This window comes from Takifugu rubripes, chromosome 10 (assembly GCF_901000725.2).
Source record: "Takifugu rubripes chromosome 10, fTakRub1.2, whole genome shotgun sequence".
Classification (NCBI taxonomy): Eukaryota; Metazoa; Chordata; class Actinopteri; order Tetraodontiformes; family Tetraodontidae; genus Takifugu; species Takifugu rubripes.
Genome location: NC_042294.1, coordinates 11,417,488 through 11,442,513, shown reverse-complemented (window position 1 = coordinate 11,442,513; position 25,026 = coordinate 11,417,488). Strand labels below are relative to the sequence as shown.

Sequence of the window (25,026 nt, the reverse complement as noted above, 5' to 3'; positions counted from 1 at the left end):
TCCAGCCACATCTCTTGATGACTTCCTCATGAGAGCACTAATGAAATCTCTCGAAAGTAAAAATGGCCACCTGGACTTGTTTGTTCGCTTCCTTCATGGTCTCTCTCTGGAGTCCAATCAGAGGATCTTGGGTGGACTGTTGGATCAGACGGACAGCCACCCAGAAACCATCCAGAAGGTCCTCAACAACCTGAAGGAGGTGAACAGTGATGAAATCTCCCCAGACAGAAGCATCAACATCTTCCACTGTCTGATGGAGATGAAGGATCAGTCAGTCCATCAGGAGATCCAAGAGTTCCTGAAGTCAGAGAAGAAATCAGAGAGGAGACTGTCAGAGATCCACTGTTCAGCTCTGGCCTACCTGCTGCAGATGTCAGAGGAGGTTCTGGATGAGCTGAACCTGCAGCAGTACAACACCTCAGAGGAGGGACGACGTCGCCTGATTCCAGCTGTGAGGAACTGCAGGAAGGCCGAGTAAGTAAAGATTTTTGGGGCCGGACATCGGCGTTTAAATCAAGCGAGTGGATCATGTCAGGTAGCAATACCCCCTCCAGTGGTCATTCCTTCAATTCTTTATTTCCATTGCAGCATCCATAAATTTAAAAAACAACAACAATTAATTCAGAAATGTTCAACACTGGTTGGATATAAGTTCAAAGGTCAGTCCAGACAAACCAACATAAGGCAGGAATAATAGGAGCCACAAGTTAACTGACTATCATGAAATTACTGTCATGTCATTAAATAACTTTTGTTTGTTTGTATACATCGTATTCAAACAACAGAAAAACACATTTTAACTAATGACACGTGACTATTTTGCTTCATTTGTTCAACGTAAAAACAGCCGGCCTCGTTGGTTTAAATGGGTGTTTTAGGTCTTTGTGGCGGTTCCATTTGGAGCCTTTATGTGACCCACAAAGTTGTTTGAGCCTTTCCACACCCGTTAGGTGGCAACTTCATCACTAGCAACAAAAGGTGCAGTGAAAATGATTTGAAGGAAAACAGGCAGATGTAACAGAAGCTGAAGGCAATCGATGCAACCAGAGACTCTGATGTCATCGATCGGATCGCTGAATTAAGACTTGACGCACGATCGTACAAATTGGATGAAATGCAAAATATCCAAAGAGCCGATAGACAGATAAAAAGATGCACGTTTCTTTAAACCATTTGCTATAATCATTTTAAATATTGAGTAATTATGAGCTGTTCTAAAATAAGACAAATGTTAAGAATAATTCAGTTGCATTTCAGATCTGATGGTTGTTCAAACTGTTGCTCTACGGTGTTGAATTTAGCTTTTCCAGGAAATGAGCTACATTTGTGTTGAGGTAGATTCTCAGATAAGTTGATTAGAAATCCCAAAGTTTGACTCACTATTTTTGTTTCATACACAACAGACTGTCTGGTAGTTTTCTTTCAAAGAGTCATTGGGAAGTTGTGGCCTCAGCAATGACGTCAAACCCTTCTCATCTACGGGAGCTGAGCTTAAGCTGGAACCAAAGCCTGACAGATGCCACAGTAAAGTTACTGTCTTCTGCAATGATGCATCCAAACTGCAGACTGGAGACGCTCAGGTCAGGAGGCCTCTGTTGGTCTTTTCTAAATTTCTTAACATTTTCTGCTTTTCTCTTCATTTTCATATTTAGAAATGTGTTTTTATTTGCCCCAATTATTGGTTTTCTAGGCTGTGGTGCTGCACTTTATCAGAGATCAGCTGTGACTCTCTGGCCTCGGTGCTGAGGTCCAATCCCTCCCATCTGAGGGTTCTGGAGCTGACTGAGACCAAGCTGCAGGATCCAGCAGTGAAGCAGCTCTGTGGTTTTCTCCAGGATCCTCTCTGTAAGCTGGAGACTCTCAGGTCAGCTTTCTTTTATCTTCGACATAACAACTAAACAATGAAAGGCTTCAAGATAAACTCCATTGACTTTTGGAGAAGAGAAGTGTAGTATGAATTTAAATGAGCCATTGAAAGTCAATTTTATAGATACTTTTGAACAATGTTGATTCTGTAATATCCCAGTTTATCAGTGGGGGGCAGAGCTCTCCTGACTCCAAGGGCCCTGATTAAATAATGAAATAAAATGAAATAATTATTTTGAGCAAGTGTAATATGACGTTTCCTAAGAGATCATTTCTTGCCATGATTCCTTATCCAGACTGAGTGGCTGCAGTTTATCAGAGATCAGCTGTGACTCTCTGGCCTCGGCGCTGAGGTCCAATCCCTCCCATCTGAGGGTTCTGGACTTGAATTACAACAAGCTGAAGGATCCAGCAGTGAATCTGTTCTGTGGTTTTCTGCAGGATCCTCTCTGTGAGCTGGAGACTCTCAGGTCAGTCACCTCCATTCAGTTCTGTAATTAAGATCATGTGAAAGTGCCAAATATAAAATTAAAATTTTTTGGTCAGGTTGTCACACTGCAGGTTATCAGAGATCAGCTGTGGCTCTCTGGCCTCGGCGCTGAGGTCCAATCCCTCCCATCTGAGGGTTCTGGACCTTAGTCTTAACCAGCTGAAGGATCCAGCAGTGAAGCTGCTCTGTGGTTTTCTCCAGGATCCTCTCTGTGAGCTGGAGACGCTCAGGTCAGTCAGAGATGATCCAGTACTTTCCCAGGTGTAACCAGTTAGACAATAAATGTTTCCATGTTTGATCTCTGTTATAAACGTAGTGTTACAGTTCTCAGAAAAAAGACCACACAGGACAGATTTGCAGTATTAAATTGGTTGTGGAAATCTGTCCCATGTGAGGATGGTCATCAATGACTAGAAAGGAAGTATCAGTTGTAGATTTGTCTTGTTTTATTTTAGGCTGGCCACAAAACCGCCCAAACATTCAGACAAATCAAAAATGGTTCTTCCTGTCTTTTAAAGATCAGAAGGAAAACTAGAGAACCCAAAAAGAAAGCTGCTGCAGTGTGCCATGCCCCTTCTCTCCTGAGAAAAGCCATCCCAAAAAAGAGAAAAGCCCAAGTGTGAAGTGAGCACCCTGTTAAACCTTGGTACCGAAAGCCTGCAGTCATTCTCATCTTAGGTGGCTTCATTCCAGCCAGAAGCCCAAACCTGCCTCCCTCTTAAAGGGGCAGCAGGTCAGTCCAACCACAGAAACCTTCATGAAGATCTGAAGCTTTCAGCATCCACAATTGTTGCACCTCACTTCCATTGGAGTCCAAATCAGAAGTCAACAAGTTGATTCTCCACCGATTCTACACAATGCAACCGTTTTAAAAAGGTTTCCATGCAGAAGTTTTCACACATTTTTATATTAATCTGTTTGTTCATCGCCTCCTTCTGTTGTAATGATCATTAATGAAAATGACCTTGTTTTAGTTTTTCTCCTCACAAATATGACTTTCTATGAACGATGCAATAAATGCAGCTTGCAATCTAAGACAATATGGAAGTATGTGTATATAATAGTAGTGGAAGGAGCTCATAAAATAATATATTTGCTCTTCTCATCACATCTTTCTATGTTATTAAAGAAAAACCTGCTCTTAGTCAACAAAATCAGGAGTGGGTCGCTTTGTTCCAACTCCTGACAAGAGTTGAGTGCTATTGAGAAATGTGGTTTCACAAACTTGGAAGGTATTTTGACCTACACACACTTTACATACGGTGTAGATCTTGTCCAACCGCCCTGAAAGAACCCAAAATAGGAACATACGGCAGATAAGCCGGTGCAGGACCAGAGGTTTGTTGCTTGTAAGCTGTGTTTTGCTCTGGTACATGTTGATTTTTATTTGTCTTCTCTCAAAATAATTGTTATTTTAGACTAAGTGGCTGCAGTTTATCAGAGACCAGCTGTGATTCTGTGGCCTCAGCTCTGAAGTCCAACCTCTCCCATCTGAGGGTTCTGGACCTGAGCTTCAACATGTTGCAGGATTCAGGAGTGAAGCTGCTCTGTTCTGGACTGGAGAGTCCAAACTGTAAACTGGAGACGCTCAGGTCAGTCTTCATTTTTCTACCTATATACCAGCTGCTAAGATGGTGAAGTGAGGCTGTTCTCAACACTGCTGTGATGCACCACATTTAAAAAATTCCTTGTAATATCGTGAATTCAGGTCTGACCCAACTAAGAACTAACGTAGGTTTAGTACTGACGCAGATAACATGCAGACCTGCACCGTATAACCTCATCCTGCAATTTTCAGATTGCTTTACTGCAGCTTATCAGAGACCTGCTGTGGCTCTCTGGCCTCGGCGCTGAGGTCCAATCCCTCCCATCTCAGAGAACTGGACCTCAGCCTCAACGATCTGCAGGATTCAGGGGTGAAGCTGCTCTGTGGTTTTCTCCACTTTCCAAACTGCCGACTGGAAACTCTGAGGTAAACACCATTCTCAAAAATGTCCATTATTCCATCCGAGGGTCCTCACACTTTCTGAGTGTGTGTGTTGTGCCCAGTTCCTTCAGGAGGGAGGGCCACACGGGGACCACTTATTCATGATAAATTGATTTAAGGACAATGAAAAAGCCGACAGATGGTAACCAAAATTAGACAAAACTACGTGAGGGTGCCTCACGTCAAGGAGCGCGTGTGCAGTCCCGACGTGGAACTTATTGCTATCGGACTCCGTCCATACTATTTGCCACGGGAGTTTACTAACGTCATCGCCATCACCGTTTATATTCCTCCGACCGGTAAAGCGGACTCGGCCTGTGATGTCATCCACTCTGTCACGGCTGACCTGCAGACTAAACATCCCGGAGCCTTTATCCTTATCACAGGTGACTTCAATCATGCCTCCCTTAAGTCCACTCTCCCTACATTCCACCAGTATGTCCAGTGCAGCACGAGAGACAGGAAGACTTTGGATCTACTGTATGCTAATATCACCAATGCATACACCTCCACCGCACTCCCTCCACTAGGCAAGTCTGACCACAATCTCGTGCTGCTCTCCCCATCATACACACCTGTGGTTCAGCAGCAATCAGTCACTGTGAGGACTGTTAGGAAATGGTCTGATGGTGCCATGGACTGTCTGCGGGATGCCCTGGAGACCACCAACTGGTCTGCTCTCTGTGAACCACATGGTGAGGACCTGGATGGACTGACAGACTGTGTTTCCGACTACATCAAGTTCTGCACTGAGAACTCCGTCCCCACCAAGAAGGTACGCTGTTACCCAAACAACAAACCATGGGTGACAAGTGACCTGAAGGCCCTTTTGAATAAGAAGAAGAGGGCCTTCACTGCTGGGGACCTGGCTGAGCTCAGGAGTGTACAGAAGGAACTGAAACGCAGTCTGAAGGAGAGCAAGGACGCCTACAGGAAGAAGCTGGAGGAGAGACTGGAGAGGAACCAGACCAGGGATGTTTGGAGTGGGAGGACGATCACTGGCTTCCAGAAGAAAGGAATACGCTCAGCTGATGGGAACGTGGACCAAGCTAATGAGTTGAACCAGTTTTTCAACAGGTTTGACTCTAGCTCCCCCTCCCCCAGCTGTCCCAATATTCCTCTGGATAACAATGGGTCCCCTTCACACCTCCCAGAGCCCCTAACACCTCTGCCAACTTCTTCCCCCTCCCCCCTGCTGACACCCTACATGGATCCCAGCATGTCACCCATCCCCCCGACAGGACTGTCCTTCACGTCTGGCCAGGTGAAGAGAGAGCTGGAGAGGCTCAACCAGAGGAAGGCTGCCGGACCAGACGGCATCAGCCCACGGGTGCTGAAGAACTGCTCCAGGCAGCTGTGTGGAATACTGCAGCACCTGTTCAACCAGAGCCTTCATCTTCAGAGGATCCCAGTGCTTTGGAAGACATCCTGCCTGGTCCCGGTGCCGAAGAAGACCCATCCTGTGGCACCGAGTGACTACAGGCCAATAGCACTGACCTCCCACATTATGAAGGTCATGGAGCGGCTGGTGCTGTCACACCTCAGACCTCTGGTGAGCCCCTTTCAGGACCCTCTGCAGTTTGCCTATCAGCCCAAGGTGGGGGTTGATGATGCAGTGATATACCTGCTGCAGAGGGCTTACTCCTCCTTGGACAGACTAAACACCACAGTGCGGGTCATGTTCTTTGACTTCTCTTCTGCCTTCAACACCATCCAGCCAAGACTGCTGAGGGCGAAGTTGGAGAAGATGCAGATGGATGCTCCCCTTGTTTCTTGGATCGAGGACTACCTGACAGGTCGGCCACAGTTTGTGAGACTGCGGAGCTGTGTGTCCGACCCCCTGATGAGCAACACAGGAGCTCCTCAAGGAACTGTGCTCTCCCCATTTCTGTTCACCACCTACACAGCTGACTTCCAGTACCACTCTGAGACATGTCATCTCCAGAAGTACTCGGATGACACAGTCATAGTCGGGTGTGTGGAGAATGGACAGGAGGATGAATACAGGGACCTTGTGGAGAGTTTTGTCAGGTGGAGCAGGGAGAACCTTCTGTAGCTCAACGTGACCAAGACGAAGGAGATGGTGGTGGATTTCAGAAAAAGCAAGTCCCCCCCCCCCCCACCCCCTCCATAACACAGTGGACAAACTGAGGAGCAGCTTCAGCAACAGACTCCTGCAGCCTCGCTGCTCTAAGGAACGGTACAGTCATTCCTGCCGTCCGCCATCAGACTCTATAACTCATCCAAACCCAGCCAATAACAACAACTGTGTAATGTTCATGTTGTAATTTTATTTCTAATTTATTCTATATTTATGTATATATGCTTATAATGCTTATAATATGTATATATTATATTATGTATATATTATATATATGCTTATAATATATGCTGTATATATGCTTATAACATTCTAATCTTATCTTTATTTTATTTTTTTTTCTGTCTCTTTACTCTGCATACGCTGCTACTATAATTCAATTGCCCCACGGGGATGAATAAAGTTCATCTTAATCTTAATCTTAATCTTATTACTATCATTTTTTAACCTGTAACTAAATTAAATATTTACAGATCATGCCTTTGATTAACCTTTCAGATTAATACTGGTTTCACTTATAACCTTATAAAAGTTTCCCTTCTTTATTTAGATTAAGGAGCTGCATCTTATCAGAGATCAGCTGTGACTCTCTGGCCTCGGCGCTGAGGTCCAATCCCTCCCATCTCAGAGAACTGGACCTGAGTCAGAACCAGCTGCAGGATTCAGGAGTGAAGCTGCTCTGTGGTTTTCTCCACTTTCCAAACTGCCGACTGGAAACTCTGCGGTAAACACCATTCTCAAAAATGTCCATTATTCCATCCGAGGGTCCTCACACTTTCTGAGTGTGTGTGTGTTGTGCCCAGTTCCTTCAGGAGGGAGGGCCACACGGGGACCACTTATTCATGATAAATAGATTTAAGGACAATGAAAAAGCCGACAGATGGGAACCAAAATTAGACAAAACTAGGTGAGGGTGCCTGGTAGACACCAGCCAACGAGGAGGGAGATGGTGAGGGAGACAGGAAGTCATCTAAGACAGGTTGTGCCTTTAAAGATGAGCCACAGGTGAGATGGATCTCCATGATGAGATGGGAGGGAAAGAGGTGGGAGAACCTGGGAAGAGTGAGGGCCAGAACAATATATATTCTCCTTTGGAACAGTGCAAACCTGAGAGGTTGGAATTGTGGTAATTACATATTACTATCATTTTTTAACCTGTAACTAAATTAAATATTTACAGATCATGCCTTTGATTAACCTTTCAGATTAATACTGGTTTCACTTATAACCTTATAAAAGTTTCCCTTCTTTATTTAGATTAAGGAGCTGCAGCTTATCAGAGATCAGCTGTGACTCTCTGGCCTCGGCGCTGAGGTCCAATCCCTCCCATCTCAGAGAACTGGACCTGAGTCAGAACCAGCTGCAGGATTCAGGAGTGAAGCTGCTGTCTGATCTCGTAGAGAATCCAGACTATGGGCTGGAGACATTGAAACAGTAGGTGGTTGAAGCCAGTCAACTCCCGCTCATCTGCTGCATCACTCACTGACCACTGGTGAAGAGCATCTGTGGAAACATCTGCCGTCTACTCCGTCCATAGATGAAGAATTCAGTTTTTAAAAAGCGCTGGTGGACTTTCAGGAGATCAGTCGATGGTCGACAAAGCAGAAGCAGCTTCGCCTTGAAGTTAAATTAGTTCCTGGTATCACACAATGCATCTTTATAAAGTTCTAAATGGCTCCTCGGCCACTCTTATAAGCATGAAAACATTCTCTTAATTGTCTCTTCAAATGTCTGTATTATACGTTACTATTTTTTATAATGCCTTCAGAATCTTTAGGGTTTGTGTCACTTTAGTAAAATCAAAGCATTTTTCTTTATGTGCCAGTAATGAACACAATCTAAGAAGTCTTTGACACTAAACATATGGAGCTCCTATAGAACAAACTAAAGATTTGTTGTTATTAAGATAAAGAAATGCAACATTTCCCCCAGAGAAACGATGGCGATGGGAAAAGCCCTGGCTGTGTGTGTGCATCACAGCAGGCGTGGGTTCTCCTCCCTGTAGTCATGCGGGGCTCCTTTGAAGGGCAGATGAGGAGGTTGGTTACAGATTCCCCTCAGAAAGATGATTACGGTGCCAAAGGTCATCACCGGGGTAACCAGGAAGAGGCAGAGTCGGTCTACTGTACGAGCAATGCCGCTCCAGTTATCCTTCTCCTGTCAGGACCAGACATTTACGCCACTTTTGATCTTTTTTAAATCAGACTTTGGGTTGAGGACTCTGTTTGAACCATCTGAGCTCATTGTAGTCGTTCTTGTTGCGCATGTGTTTAATGATGTAGTGGCTCCATCCACAGCCGGCTTGATCTCTGCGTACAGCTGATCGCTCGCTCCTCCCTCTTCTTGTGGTTTCACAGCTACACACAGACACCAAAGCTCAGAACTCAAATGAAGCTACTGATGCTTCTATATCTCATGTGTTTAAATGTTTCTGGAAACGTACTGGCAGCGTGTGTGACTCGGGTCACCAGTCCGTGTCTCCCAGACTGTTTCTCAAACATCAGCTCACTGCGGGACTTCACACTGTAGTACTCCTCAGCCGAGGCAATGTAGCCCACTGAGCTGGATCGCCACGGTAACGCTCCATCCCAGTACGGCTCTGCCTCAGCAGGGCGGGACATGCGCAAGATGAGGGGTAATCGCTCGAGGAAGAGCTGGCAGAAAAAGAAAACAGGATTTGGAACACTGATACTGATGTGTGTATGTCTGTGTGTTATAGTGGAAAACCACATGTTCATATATTCTCTTTCATATGTTATTAAGTCATAGGTTCATATATCCTCTTTCATATGTTATTAAATAATAGGTTCATATATCCTCTTTCATACGTTATTAAGTCATATGTTCATATATCCTCTTTCATATGTTATTAAGTCACATGTTCATATATCCTCTTTCATGTTATTTGTTGTGGTTCGGTTTCTGGTCGGCACTCGGACTTCTCACCTCCCCCCCTACCTGCAGGAACGGCATTCAGGGGGGGCCGATCTCCGAAGAGCGCTGAGCCTCCAGCGCACCTGCAGCTCGTTCCGCCTAAATCAGGAAGACAATAGTTAATAGCAAACGAAATAATTAAAATAAAAAGAATAAGCTTAGAATAAGCAAGGGATTGCGCAGTACACAGTCACAGATTCTCAATTTAATTTTTACTTAGATTTGATTTTTTTAATTTGAAACTTTACTGTGTTCCCTTATGTGTTTATCTGCTTTGTGTTATGTGACTGAGGATCGAAACATTTTACATGTATTTTTGAGTATAACTTAAATTACATTTGTGTAATGCTAATAGTTTAATATCATACAGTGTAAATATTTGCATGAGGAAGTTTATGTATATTTTGGGTATAAATAAAGTTGATGAGTCCTTATATTTTCTGTTAAGTTTAAATGTATTTTGTTATTTGACTCTTTATTTGCATATTTGAATGAAACTTTTTACGCAAAGTTGTCTGCTCCTTTGTTTACTTCCGGTTACTGTCGCTAGTTTCCGGTCTCGTGAGCTCACTCTCGCTAGCTTGTCTCTGACGGTGGTTGTCAGCGCAGCATCAGCGAGTCTCCAGCCCGGACGCGGCTCCTTCGTGCGTCCACAGAGGCTCCGTCTGTCTCCTACTGACTTGTATCTCTACATTTTGTCGTCGCTGCTGGTTGTCAAACGTTTGCTGGAACTTGTGGCGCTCGGCTGCCGGCGACGGCAACTATATCTGTTTTAAAGAAGCGGAGGAGACCGCGGAGGAGGTTCCGAGGATGAACCCTCAGTGCGCCCGCTGTGGGAAGATCGTCTACCCGACAGAGAAAGTGAGCTGCCTGGACAAGGTGAGCTGGATGACCCGGAGAAGCGTCCTTTTAGTCCGTTTTTGCAACGATGACAGAAACGGGAACCTTTGGGCAGGTCCTGTGAAGTTGGACACGTCGGTGATTGAGAAGTGGAAGGAAAACGACCCTTAAATGTTGGGGTCCAGGGTTGTGTCTGGTTTGTCCTGGCGCACCTGTGGGCAATTAACACCTGGAGGAGGGAGCGCCTGGCGATCAGGGCCAGAGTGTTGCGGCTTTGTTGCTCTGTCTTCCCGGCACGTTTAAGGGCTTCACGCCGTCTGCTGGACCTGAGAAGTGCAGAACCTGTCTCCCGAGCTCCCTGCAGTCCAGGAGGACTGCTTCTGTCTTCTTTGAGTGTTCCCCTGTCAATAAAACTCATTTGGACCTTTTTACCACTGTGTTCTGGCCTGCTCTCGGGTTCTGTTAAAACCCAAAATCTAACAGATACTTGATTTAGTGATTTTCCCCAACAGACGGTGTTTGATTAGAAACTCTTTCTGACCTCTGGTGCTCTGAAACATCTCCGCTTCCATTTTCAGCTGTTTTTATTCTCAATAACATCAAATCATCCATCCATCCAAATCGTGGTCCTGTTGGACCACCAAAGGACAAACACTTTCCATTTAGCACGGACAAAAAAAACCCAAATCCTGTTTAGCAATGAAGCTGTGGGGAGAGTTTGAGGAGCGTTTCTGAGGAACACGCTGCCATATTGGGTCCAAGCTGCTGGGGTTTTTGTTGTCTCCAGGTGAATCGGTGGGCAGCGGCGTTACCGCCTGTCTCTGCCCCCCCCCCCTCTCTCCCCGTGGTCGTGGTCACGCCGGGCATCTTTACTGGTCCCGTTTTAAACAGGTTCTGTTGGGAACAGGTGTTCTCCAGAACTGTATTCCAGGCTGCTGTGCTGAAGGGCTGTTTTCAGTAGCAATAGAGCCAGAGTGTGCCTGCTCCATATGAACCCCCCCAGGCCGTGCTTTCCTCCTGGCTGAGCCATAATCAGCTCTGGATGGACTGGTTCACGCTTGGACTGAGTCAAGATTTGATAGCTTGACTGATTCTTACAGTTTTTGATCAAACCCCCATCTGCTGATTCCAGGAGATCTTTAAAGGATCTCAGAGCTTCAGATTTATGAAGCCTGCTCAGCCCCCGGCAGCGCTGATGAAACCATTTCATTCCTTCAACAAAGCAGAACATGAAGCTCCAGAAAAGGTTTTTGGATCAAGTTTCCAACAGAACGAGGACAAGTGGGTAAAAGCGCCACTTTAAAGCCTCCAGGCCTCAGAAAACATCCACCTTTAGGATGCCTGACTTTAGAGGATCGTCGGTTCGCTCCGAGCACAAGAACAAACATGTTTAACCTCAGTCCAAGAACATCTGACCTGAAATGATCAAAAACCTTCAGCGTAAAAAGATGGTGGAGAGAAAGCTGCTGGGAGGTTCTCAGAAGAGAAGTGGCATTAAAGCCAGCTGGAAGAGTCCAGCCTGCTTCCTGCTCCTCCAAACAGGCGTCTCCACACCAACACGGAGGAACACGGGCTTCTGTTCTTCCTTCTTCTCTTCTGACTATTGTGTGTTTGATGAATGCAGCATCCACTCACTGCCCCCCCCCCCCCTCATTTACACTGCTCCTGGTTTCACAATGGTCGTCAAACTGGTTTCACCAGCTTCACATCAGTCGCTCAGAAAGCTCATATTTGGAGATAGTTGCCTTTTTCGGATTGTCTCGCCCCGAATTTCAGATGGGAAGAATTTCTTTCTTTTTCCTTTGGAAGACAAAATGTTGAACATGATAATTTTTGAAGAGATGAAAATACGACACTAGAGGTCAGAAGGTTGGGCGGAAGTTTTCTGGTCTTGTGGAAGGATGACAGGTCACATGGAATGTGACCTGTCCGGAGGGGTGAGTTGAAGCTCCTTCTGACGGGAGACTCCGCCAGCGTTCCCAGCAGACCCTCACAACACGTTTGGGTCTGCCGGGTCTGTCCGGCATCCTTCCCCACCATCGGAGCCAACTCACCACCAGGTGGTGATCAGTTGACAGCTCCGCCCCTCTCTTCACCCGAGTGTCCAGAACATGCGGCCGCAAATCCGATGACGCGACCACAAAGTCGATCATCGATCTGCAGCCTAAGGCGTCCTGGAGCCAAGTGCACATGTGGACGCCTTTATGTCTGAACAAGATGTTTGTTATGGACAATCTGAGACGAGCACAGAAGTCCAATACCCTCCTGGGCTACCACCTTATCGTGGTGGAGGGGTTTGCCTGTCCCAGTGATCCCAGGAGCTCCGTTGTCTGGGGCTTTATGCCCCTGGTTGGGCCACCCATGGCAAACAGGTCCTAGGTGAGGGACCAGACAAAGCGTAGCCCAGGACCCCCTAATGATGCTGAACAACATTGGTGCCAAGTTTCCCTTGCCCGGATGCAGGTCACCGGGGCCCCCTCCTGGAGCCAGGCCTGGGGCCGGGGCACGTTGGTGAGCGCCTGGTGGCCGGACCTCTGCCCAGGGAGTCATGAAAATGATACAGAGACATCATTGATTTATTGATTCAGTTGTTATTCAGAATGTATTAGAAATGTTCTTGTTTGATAAAAATGCAGTGAATTGGGATTATTGAACTACAACCTCTACAGATTATTTACCTTCATCACAGTCTCATCACTATTTCTGATGTTTCCTCAGGATGGACAAGGACAGAGCAGAGTCCACAGTGTCCAGCTGTGTGTCCCTGAAGAGCAAAGTCGACCCTTTAAACTTCGGTATTGGACCTCAAGGCTCACCTTTAAAGTAAGGTTTTCTGAACCACATGATTCTGCCTTAGAACATTTCACAACCATACAAAACATCATTTTGTGGGTATTAGCCTCTACTATCGTGAAAAATGAAATTCATCAGGTCCTTAAAATGAAACGGTGCACCAACATGTCAGGTGTTCGCTCCCATTAACTCCCATGTTAATTTTAGTGTGGTAAATCTTTTAAAACTGAAAATTGCTTCTGTTTTTAACTGGGCATTTCTCCTACATGGGTTAACATCATCTCACAAAAATTCCTAGGCATATATTTTAAAGTTTCCCAACAATATCCATCATTGCAGAGTGCTCCAGCTCTCCATTTAGATACAGATGTCCCCCGCCTCCCCCGGGACATTTATGCCCCTGGTAGGGCCACCCATGGCAAACAGGTCCTAGGTGAGGGACCAGACAAAGCGTAGCCCAGGACCCCCTAATGATGCTGAACAACATTGGTGCCAAGTTTCCCTTGCCCGGATGCGGGTCACCGGGGCCCCCTCCTGGAGCCAGGCCTGGGGCCGGGGCACGTTGGTGAGCGCCTGGTGGCCGGACCTCTGCCCATGGAGTCTGGCCGGGCACAGCCTGAAGAGGCAACATGGGACCCCCTTCCCGTGGGCTCACCACCTGCAGGAGGGGCCAGGGGGGGTCGGGTGCATTGTGTGTTGGGTAGCGGCCGAAGGCAGGGACCTTGGCGGTCTGATCCCCGGCTGCATAAACTGGCTCTGGGGACATGGAATGTGACCTCTCTGGTGGGAAAGGAGCCTGAGCTGGTGCGCGAGGTTGAGAAGTTCCGACGCACAGCAAAGGGCTCTGGAACCAGTCTTCTCGAGAGGGATTGGACTCTCTACCACTCTGGAGTTGCCGATGGTGAGAGGCGACGGGCAGGGGGGGCAATTCTGGTTGCTCCCCGGCTCAGTGCCTGTATATTGGAGTTTACCCCGGTGGATGAGAGGGTAGCCTCCCTTCGCCTTCGGGTGGGGGGACGGATCCTGTGGCCCAAACAGCAGTTCAGCGTATCCACCCTTTTTGGAGTCCTTAGAGGGAGTGCTGGAGAGTGCTCCTTCTGGGGGCTCCCTCGTCCTCCTGGGTGACTTCAATGCTCACGTCGGCAGCGACAGTGAGACCTGGAGAGGTGTGATTGGGAAGAACGGCCCCCTGATCTGAAATATTCCTGCTTGATAAAAATGCAGTGAATTGGGATTATTGAACTACAACCTCTCCAGATTATTTACCTTCATCACAGTCTCATGATATTTCTGATGTTTCCTCAGGATGGACGAGGACAGAGCAGAGTCCACAGTGTCCAGCTGTGTGTCCCTGAAGAGTGACATGTCCAAAGATGGAATGATAGACTTCAGAAGTTCAGACAAAATGTAAGAAAACTAAAGTGTGATGATGTGTTTGTGTGGCAGCCTTTAAACTTCAGTATTGGACCTCAAGGCTCACCTTTAAAGTAAGGTTTTCTGAACCACGTAACTCTGCCTTAGAACATTTCACAACCATACAAAACATCATTTTGTGGGTATTAGCCTCCACTATCGTGAAAAATGAAATTCATCAGGTCCTTAAAATGAAACGGTGCACCAACATGTCAGGCGTTCGCTCCCATTAACTCCCATGTTAATTTTAGTGTGGTAAATCTTTTAAAACTGAAAATTGCTTCTGTTTTTAACTGGTCATTTCTCCTACATGGGTTAACATCATCTCACAAAAATTCCTAGGCATATATTTTAAAGTTTCCCAACAATATCCACCATTGCAGAGTGCTCCAGCTCTCCATTTAGATACGGATGGGTAAGACATGGCAGGTCTGTGCAGCTTGTTCTGCCACACTGTTCCACCACATGTCATGAAAATTCATTAAAAAGTCTATTTATAAGGCTCCTGGTTCTAATAAACCCATAGACAACAATATCAGTCATTTCTAAATGGTTGAAATAAGCTTTTGAATACGCGTGACCTCTGTGCTATTTAATGATCAGTTTCAGAGACCAGACGACTGTATTTGGAGCATAAATGGAGAACTTTTGTTCTATTCTATGAGTTTATATTCCTGATTTGGCACTTTTATTTTTAACATAAATTCACAATAAGGAAAAGCCACTAAACACTTAGATCAAATACACTTTTCTCCAACTAAACGAGCTTGTTAGAACGTAAATAACTTTATAATTTTTGCTCAGTGTTCATTCAATCTTCAACTTTCAGAGCAAACTGAAAGTAGAAGTGAACGCAGCCTTTCTTAGGCGTTGCTAACGCCCAGTAGACATGTATAACCACTATTCCCATTTTTGACAGCTATCAGAAACGGTCTGCTTCCATTGGAGATTCCTCCTGTCCCAAGGGTGAAAAGAAACGGAGAACTGAACTGCAGACCGCCGACCTGAACAACAGCGTCTCACGTAAGCTCGTACATTTGTATTTATAAGATACTTTTGGGTCGGAATAAAGGAACAACTTGTGTATTTACAATGTGCAAGAGAAGATCCAGAGAGCTCTTGTTTGGTTCCACTGGAACCAAACCCTCTTCAGACCTTCCTAAATGCTTAGACAGTATTTAGCAGCATTTAGTCATTTAGTTCTGGAAAGTGTTAAAGAGTTGAAGGCAGGTGACCTTTACAGGACAATGGGTCTGCTGAGTATGATGTGTTTGGAGAAGGTTTGATGTGTTTTTCTAAATATCATCCAGCTTTTACCAGCTGTTTAGTCCAAGCAAACTCTTGGAAGACATGGAAATGGTTGTTATAGACTAAATTACACTGAAACCCAATGAAATAAAAGAATAGGTGTACATAAGAAGACATAACATTTAAAAGTGACAGTAAGATGGGTCATTACCCGACTGTTGCTTCTATCATTCAAACATGACAGAATATTTTCCAGTTGAGGACATCTGTGTTACTGCTGTAGATGACAATTGTAAAAGGATTTAAAAGATTGTTTGTTTCAGAGGGTGGTGAACTGCAGGAGGTGATAGAAGGTCATAAGATGAGTCTGAAGAGAAGATGTGAACATGTGACTGAAGGAACTAATGAAGCAGGAAGTGGAACCCTGCTGAACAAGATCTACACTGAGCTCTACATCACTGAGGGACAAAGTGAGGAGGTGGACACACAACATGAGGTGAGACAGCTTGAGAGAACCTCCAAGAAGAACATCCAGGACACTCCAATCAAGTGCCAGGACATCTTCAAAGTCTTATCTGAGCAACAGAGACACATCAGAGTGGTTCTGACCAACGGTGTCGCCGGCGTTGGAAAAACCTTCTCAGTGCAGAAGTTCAGTCTGGACTGGGCAGAAGGTTTGGAGAACCAAGACATCAGTCTGGTGCTTCCGCTCTCATGCAGGGAGCTGAACTTGATCAGAGATGAGCAGCACAGTCTTCTCTCACTGCTTCATGTTTTCCATCCAACATTACAGAAGATCAGAGCAGAAGATCTGACTGTCTGGAAACTTCTGTTCATCTTTGATGGCCTGGATGAAAGCAGATTTTCACTGGGTTTCAACAAGCATCAGGTCATCTCTGATGTCACACAAGTATCGTCAGTTGGCGTGCTCCTGGTGAACCTCATCCAGGGGAACCTGCTTCCCTCAGCTCTCATCTGGATCACCTCCAGACCTGCAGCAGCCTATCAGATTCCTCCCTCGTGTGTTGACAGGATCACAGAAGTACGAGGCTTCACTGACTCCCAGAAGGAGGAGTACTTCAGGAGGAGGTTCAGTGATGAAGATCTGTCCAAGAGAATCATCTCACACATCAAGGCCTCCAGGAGCCTCCACATCATGTGTCTGATCCCAGTTTTCTGCTGGATCACTGCTATAGTTCTGGAGGACATGATGACCAGAGACCAGAGAGGAGAGCTGCCCAAAACCCTGACTGACCTCTACTCACACTTCCTGATGGTTCAGATAAAGAGGAAGAAGCAGAAGTATGGAGGAAAGCAGAGACCAGAGGAACTGACTAAGGTTGACAAAGAACTCCTTCTGAAGTTGGGTCGGCTGGCGTTTGAACATCTGGAGAAAGGAAACATCATGTTCTACTCAGAAGACCTGGAGCGATGTGGACTGGACGTCTCCGAGGTGTCGGTGTACTCAGGAGTTTGTACAGAGATCTTCAAAAGAGAGAGTGTGATCTTCCAGAAATCAGTCTACTGCTTTGTTCATCTGAGCATTCAGGAGTTTCTGGCTGCCGTCTACATGTTCCACTGTTACACCAGGAAAGACACAGTGGTTATAAGTCAGTTCCTAAAATATTCTAAACCAATCCACTGTTCCTGGTTTGCTGGGTTGTTCATAAAATACGATCCAGCCACATTTCTTGATGACTTCCTCAGGAGAGCACTAATGAAATCTCTTGAAAGTAAAAATGGCCACCTGGACTTGTTTGTTCGCTTCCTTCATGGTCTCTCTCTGGAGTCCAATCAGAGGATCTTGGGTGGACTGTTGGATCAGATCAACAGCCACCCAGAAACCATCCAGAAGGTCCTCTACAACCTGAATGAGGTGAACAGTGATGAAATCTCCCCAGACAGAAGCATCAACATCTTCCACTGTCTGATGGAGATGAAGGATCAGTCAATCCATCAGGAGATCCAAGAGTTCCTGAAGTCAGGGAAGAAATCAGAGAGGAGACTGTCAGAGATCCACTGTTCAGCTCTGGCCTACCTGCTGCAGATGTCAGAGGAGGTTCTGGATGAGCTGGACCTGCAGCAGTACAACATCTCAGATGAGGGACGACGTCGCCTGATTCCAGCCGTGAGGAACTGCAGGAAGGTCGAGTAAGTAAAGATTTTTGGGGCCGGACATCGGCGTTTAAATCAAGCGAGTGGATCATGTCAGGTAGCAATACCCCCTCCAGTGGTCATTCCTTCAATTCTTTATCTCCATTGCAGCGTCCATAAATTAAGAACAACAACAATTCATTCAGAAATGTTCAACACTGGCTGGATATAAGTTCAAAGGTCAATCCTGACAAACCAACATAAGGCAGGAATAATAGGAGCCACAAGTTAACTGACTATCATGAAATTACTGTCATGTCATTAAATAACTTTTGTTTGTTTGTATACATCGTATTCTAACGACAGAAAAACACATTTTTACTGATGACACGTGACTATTTTGCTTCATTTGTTCAATGTAAAAACAGCCGGCCTCGTTGGTTTAAATGGGTGTTTTAGGTCTTTGTGGCGGTTCCGTTTGGAGCCTTTATGTGACCCACAAAGTTGTTTGAGCCTTTCCACACCCGTTAGGTGGCAACTTCATCACTAGCAACAAAAGGTGCAGTGAAAATGATTTGAAGGGAAACAGGCAGATATAACAGAAGCTGAGGGCAAACGATGCAACCAGAGACTCTGATGTCATCGATCGGATCGCTGAATTAAGACTTGACGCACGATCGTACAAATTGGATGAAATGCGAAATATCCAAAGAGCCGATAGAGAGATAAAAAGATACACGTTTCTTTAAACCATTTGCTACAATCATTTTAAATATTGAGTAATTATGAGCTGTTCTAAAATAAGACAAATGTTGAGAATAATTCAGTTGCATTTCAGATCTGATGGTCGTTCAAACTGTTGCTCTACGGTGTTGAATTTAGCTTTTCCAGGAAATGAGCTACATTTGTGTTGAGGTAGATTCTCAGATAAGTTGATGAGAAATCCCAAAGTTTGACTCACTATTTTTGTTTCATACACAACAGACTGTCTGATAGTTTTCTTTCAAAGAGTCATTGGGAAGTTGTGGCCTCAGCAATGACGTCAAACCCTTCTCATCTACGGGAGCTGAGCTTAAGCGAGAACGAAAGCCTGACAGATGCCGGAGTAAAGTTACTGTCTTCTGCAATGATGCATCCAAACTGCAGACTGGAGACTCTCAGGTCAGTCAGAGATGATCCAGTACTTTCCCAGGTGTAACTAGTTAGACAATAAATGTTTACATGTTTGATCTTTGTTATAAACGTAGTGTTACAGTTCTCAGAAAAAAGACCACACAGGACAGATTTGCAGTATTAAATTGGTTGTGGAAATCTGTCCCATGTGAGGATGGTCATCAATGACTAGAAAGGAAGTATCAGTTGTAGATTTGTCTTGTTTTATTTTAGGCTGGCCACAAAACCGCCCAAACATTCAGACCAATCAAAAATGGTTCTTCCTGTCTTTTAAAGATCAGAAGGAAAACTAGAAACCCCAAAAAGAAAGCTGCTGCAGTGTGCCATGCCCCTTCTCTACTGAGAAAAGCCATCCCAAAAAAGAGAAAAGCCCAAGTGTGAAGTGAGCGCCCTGTTAAACCTTGGTACCGAAAGCCTGCAGTCATTCTCATCTTAGGTGGCTTCATTCCAGCCAGAAGCCCAAACCTGCCTCCCTCTTAAAGGGGCAGCAGGTCAGTCCAACCACAGAAACCTTCATGAAGATCTGAAGCTTTCAGCATCCACAATTGTTGCACCTCACTTCCATTGGAGTCCAAATCAGAAGTCAACAAGTTGATTCTACACTGATTCTACACAATGAACCATTTTAAAAAGGTTTCCATCCATAAGTTTTTACACATTTTTATATAAATCTGTTTGTTCATCGCCTCCTTCTGTTGTAATGGTCATTAAAGAAAATGACCTTATTTGAGTTTTTCTCCTCACAAATATGACTTTCTATGAACGATGCAATAAATGCAGCTTGCAATCTAAGACAATATGGAAGTATGTGTATATAATAGGAGTGGAAGTAGCTCATAAAATAATACATTTGCTCTTCTCATTGAATCTCTCTGTTATTAAAGAAAAACCTGCTCTTAGTCAACAACATCTAAGACATCAACCAAAAATCCTAATTTTATTCAATCTAATATAAAACAGTAGAGAAGACTCTTTCTGCAGAGACACTGGTGGCAGGAATGCAGAAGTATCACCTGCTCAACTTGGAAGGTGGAGCAGAAACCACCAGCTGAGAAGGTCCTCAGCCAGAGGAAGTGGTGGAGAACCATGAAACTTGCTCAGCTCCACCTCAGCTCCAGAGACGGGCTGAGCTGGAGCTGTGGCACCAGGTATCGCCCAGAAGAGCCTCCAACAAACAAGCTCTTCTCTTGGGAGGAGAGGGCTTTGAATCTCAGCTCAGTGTGCTTGTCTCTAGTAGGTGGCAGCTGCAGCTTTTCCTGAGGTCCTTGTTGATGCCCTGAGGGGAATTGATGCTCCTGCAATGTTTTCTGGCAGCATTGAGCTTGCAGTGGGGCAATCAAACACACTGTGGGGGGGCTCTCTTTCCTTCTCTCATCTGGAGAACAAGTGACAGCAGCTGCCAATCATTGTTGGAGAAATGTGCAGTCAGGGGAACGATGCGTCCAGACTATAGCCACCCTTCCAGCATCCAGCAGTGTCTAAAACCTTTGATTTGGTTTCACCAGAGAGTGTAGGGATTGCAGGGTCGCTGCAGCATCGCCCACAAGCTGTCAGGAGTGGGTCGCTTTGTCCCAACTCCTGACAAGAGTTGAGTGCTATTGAGAAATGTGGTTTCACAAACTTGGAAGGTATTTTGACCTACACACACTTTACATACGCTGTAGATCTTGTCCAACCGCCCTGAAAGAACCCAAAATACGAACATACGGCAGATAAGCCGGTACAGGACGAGAGGTTTGTTGCTTGGAAGCTGTGTTTTGCTCTGGTACATGTTGATTTTTATTTGTCTTCACTCAAAATAATTGTTATTTTAGACTAAGTGACTGCAGTTTATCAGAGACCAGCTGTGGTTCTTTGGCCTCAGCTCTGAAGTCCAACCTCTCCCATCTGAGGGTTCTGGACCTGAGCTCCAACACGTTGCAGGATTCAGGAGTGAAGCGGCTCTGTTCTGGACTGGAGAGTCCAAACTGTAAACTGGAGAGGCTCAGGTCAGTCTTCATTTTTCTACCTTTATACCAGCTGCTAAGATGGTGAAGTGAGGCTGTTCTCAACACGGCTGTGATGCACCACATTAAAAAAATTCCTTGTAATATCGTGAATTCAGGTCTGACCCAACTAAGAACTAACGTAGGTTTAGTACTGACGCAGATAACATGCAGACCTGCACCGTATAACCTCATCCTGCATTTTTCAGATTGATTAACTGCAGTTTATCAGAGATCAGCTGTGGCTCTCTGGCCTCGGCGCTGAGGTCCAATCCCTCCCATCTCAGAGAACTGGACCTGAGTTGGAACCAGCTGAAGGATTCAGGAGTGAAGCTGCTCTCTGGTTTTCTCCACTTTCCAAACTGCCGACTGGAAACTCTGGGGTAAACACCATTCTCAAAAATGTCCATTATTCCATCCGAGGGTCCTCACACTTTCTGAGTGTGTGTGTTGTGCCCAGTTCCTTCAGGAGGGAGGGCCACACGGGGACCACTTATTCATGATGAATTGATTTAAGGACAATGAAAAAGCCGACAGATGGTAACCAAAATTAGACAAAACTAGGTGAGGGTGCCTGGTAGACACCAGCCAACGAGGAGGGAGATGGTGAGGGGGACAGGAAGTCATCTAAGACAGGTTGGCTGTTTCTGAAACCACACCTATACCACATGTGTCAAACTCAGGCCCGCGGGCCAAATTTGGCCTGCAGTGTATTTATATTTGACCCGCAAGATCATATCAAATGTGCATTAGAGCTGGCCCGCGGTGTATACTGTACCGCTAATACTACAAATCCCACAGTGCTTTGCTAGTATATTGGTGCGCAGTCGAAACCGGCAAGCGCTCCTTTTTTCTGTTGACAGTCATTGACAACCATGCTTCAGACACATCAGACAAATTAATTTTACCTCCACAAAAATGGCCAAACGAAAGATGGACAACAGGAGCTTTGAAAACAGGTGGGAGGCAGATTATCTGTTCACGAATATAAAGGACAGACCTGTTGGTCTTGTGTGCGGAGCTAACGTGGCTGTAACGAAAGAATATAACAAGAAGACACTATGAAACAAAACATTATGAAAAGTACAAGGACCTGGACGTAAAGCAGAAGCTGCAGAAGGTGGAGGAGATGAAAAGAAGTCTGGTTTGCCCGCAGTCTATGTTCCTGAAAGCAAAATCAGAAAGTGAAGCTGCTGTAAAGGCTAGCTTTATTGTGGCAGCAGAGATAGCAAAATCAGCCCGGCCCTGTAATGAGGGAGAGTTTGTCAAAAAGTGCATGGTCGAAGTTTGCGACATCGTGTGCCCAGATAAAAAGCAAGAATTTATAAATGTGAGCCTGAGCAGAAACACCGTGGCTGAGCGCGTGTGTGAGCTTTCCACTAATCTACATGAACAACTAATAAAAAAGGGGAAAGATTTTATTGCATACTCCCCTGCTGTGGATGAGAGCAGCCACACGTCTGATACTGCCCAGCTGTCAATCTTCATCCGTGGAGTAGACTCCAGCCTGTGCGTCACAGAGGAACTTTTAGGATTAAAATCAATACATGGCACCACCACAGGAAAAGATATCTTTGAAGAGGTATCCAAATGTATAACTGAAATGAGCCTGCCTTGGGATAAACTTGTGGGACTGAGGACAGATGGTGCACCCGCGGTGTGCGGTCAAAAGAGTGGATTGGTCAGCAGGATTCAGGAGAAGATGCGGGAGGAAGCTGCAGGTGAACTTACAGTTTATCACTGTGTCACACATCAGGAAGCGCTCTGTGGCAAAGCTCTGCAAATGGAACATGTTATGAGCTCTATGAAACGAGTCGTCAACTTCATAGGAGCCAAAGGTTTGAATCACCGGCAGTTCAAGTCTTTTCTGGAGGAGTTGGATTTGGAATACAGAGATGTGCCCTATCACACAGAGGTGAGATGGCCAAGCAGAGGAAAAGCACTGAACAGATGTTTTGAGCTACGTGAGGAAATCTGTCAGTTTATGGAAAACAAAGGGAAGGACACAACAGAGCTGAGAGATAAAAGGTTCCTGTGTGAGCTTGCATTTCTGTCTGACATTGTGAGCCATCTCGATGTGCTTAACCTGCAGCTTCAGGGACGGGGCCACATCATCACAGACATGTACGCAGCAGTGAGGGCCTTTAAAACTAAGTTGTGTCTGTGGAAGACTCAGATGCTGCAAGGAAACTTGGGTCATTTTCCGTGCTGCCAAACCATGGCAGAGCAAATCTCTCCTGCCGTGCTGCCGAGCGCACAGTTTGCTGAAAGAATCAACGCGCTCAGCGCCGAGTTTTCCCGGCGATTTGCCGACTTTGAGGCTGAGAAAGGGAAATTTGAACTGCTCAGTAACCCGTTTGCGATGGACGTGGAAAGCGCACCAACCAGCCTCCAAATGGAGCTAAGTGAACTCCAATGTAATGAGATGCTCAAATCAAAACATGACTGTTGGTGCTGCGCGGTTTCCATGTTTCCTCCCAGACACAATGCCTCAATTACGCACCCAAGCTGCTCAGATACTCTCAATGTTCGGCAGCACATATCTATGTGAACAACTGTTCTCTATGATGAAGGTGAACAAAACACCTGACAGAAGTCGACTCACTGATGAACACCTTCACTCCGTCCTGAGGCTTTCCTCAGCTCAGAGCCTGACCCCAGACATTGATGAACTTGCATCTAAGAGAAGATGCCAGGTATCTGGCTTAGACCGATGTGCAGAGTAAACCAGAGTGTAGCAAACTGAGCTTGAATATATCTGTTTCTGATGCACTTTTTCTACTGCAAGGCATGGTCTGTTAATAGTTGGAATGTTGGATTGTTATTGAATGACATTATTTTTGGTTCTTTTGTTGTTGGCTTTGAAAAAGATTTACTTTAAAAAGGAACTTGAAAGGATATGGGGAGAGACATACTTTATTTATTTAAATAAGAAATGAATACCACTGATGTGTCTTTTATTTCAAATTTAATTTCTCATGTGTTTGTAATATCAAGCGTTGGTTGTTCCAGATTCTGTGTTTAAGCAAAACTAAAGTTTGTTTCCATATGAAAAGGTTAAACATTACATATCAGTTGCAGTTAATTTTTCAATAAATATTGAGTTTGGCCCGTGACTTTACTTCACTGCTTAATTTTGGCCCACTGTGAATTTGAGTTTGACACCCCTGCCCTATAGTGCACTCAATAGTGTGGACGCCATTTTGAAATAGTGTCCGAATTGTTAGTGAGCATCGCTGTACCCTATGTAGTGCACTCAATGTATCCCACAATGCACTGCGAAAAGTACAAGCGAGCACCCTAACTCGGAAAATGTATCCACCCTAGCCCCCAGCCGTAAAGGCTGATGGGATACATTTTTTAACGTAATTTCTACTGTGCGGTTTGATATATGAAATTTTTGGAAATAAGAATTTTTTTTCAGTAGGGGTCCAATATGATCATCTTAAAATATTACAACATAAATGTGTAAAAACAAATCAATCATTCTTCACTGATCCACCCCCCTCACTTAAAATTGTTCTTCGGAATCGTCTGTTCCTCACCAGGCGACAGAATCTCAGTAAAAGAATATTTACAAAGATGAAAAGTAGCTTTGATCCATTTTCTGATGAAAAATTGCTTTATTACGTTTCAGATTAATACTGGTTTCACTTATAACCTTATAAAAGTTTCCCTTCTTTATTTAGATTATGGCGCTGCAGTTTATCAGAGATCAGCTGTGACTCTCTGGCCTCGGCGCTGAGGTCCAATCCCTCCCATCTCAGAGAACTGGACCTGGGTCAGAACCAGCTGAAGGATCCAGGAGTGAAGCTGCTCTGTGGTTTTCTCCAGGATCCAAACTGCCGACTGAAAACTCTGAGGTAAACACCATTCTCAAAAATGTCCATTATTCCATCCGAGGGTCCTCACACTTTCTGAGTGTGTGTGTTGTGCCCAGTTCCTTCAGGAGGGAGGGCCACACGGTGACCACTTATTCATGATAAATTGATTTAAGGACAATGAAAAAGCCGACAGATGGTAACCAAAATTAGACAAAACTAGGTGAGGGTGCCTGGTAGACACCAGCCAACGAGGAGGGAGATGGTGAGGGAGACAGGAA

At 45.3% G+C, this 25,026-nt stretch overlaps 1 pseudogene; it reads left to right on the top strand.

The window, feature by feature from the left end:
• Positions 1-21,536: 21,536 nt before the first annotated feature.
• Positions 21,537-24,186, top strand: LOC115251347 (general transcription factor II-I repeat domain-containing protein 2-like; annotated as a pseudogene).
• The last annotated feature ends 840 nt before the right edge of the window (positions 24,187-25,026 follow it).